Raw genomic sequence first — 434 nt, forward strand, 5'->3', positions numbered from 1 at the left:
TACGAGGAAAAAAGTTGACATGTAGCGCGACGTCACGTTTAAAAAAAATCTCAAGCAAAAGCGAGGATGAAAAACGCATTAAATAATCGAATGTTACAAGCACATTCAACGAAAAGTATCCATAGAAAATTTGCAAAACTGTACTGCAAAAGTGGAGGAATACACGATTCCTCCTCCATTGCACCACCCGCTCGCTCCAAAAATATAACGTGTACCATTTAAAAGAGGGTGCCAAAGGCAACCCACTGTAACTCCAAGCTTAGGAGGGAAGGGAATAACAGTGACCTTCCAATGCAGACACGACATATCCATCCAATATGCATTCACAATTGAATTTCAAGAAGGGGGGAAACGTTCATATTTATTCAAAGAAATATCTGATCTGGTAACCTGCGGTCATCCACTGCTTCAAAAGTGTAACTGACGGTGAAAGT

Source organism: Trypanosoma equiperdum (assembly GCF_001457755.1).
Source record: "Trypanosoma equiperdum strain OVI genome assembly, contig: ctg_48, whole genome shotgun sequence".
Classification (NCBI taxonomy): domain Eukaryota; phylum Euglenozoa; class Kinetoplastea; order Trypanosomatida; family Trypanosomatidae; genus Trypanosoma; species Trypanosoma equiperdum.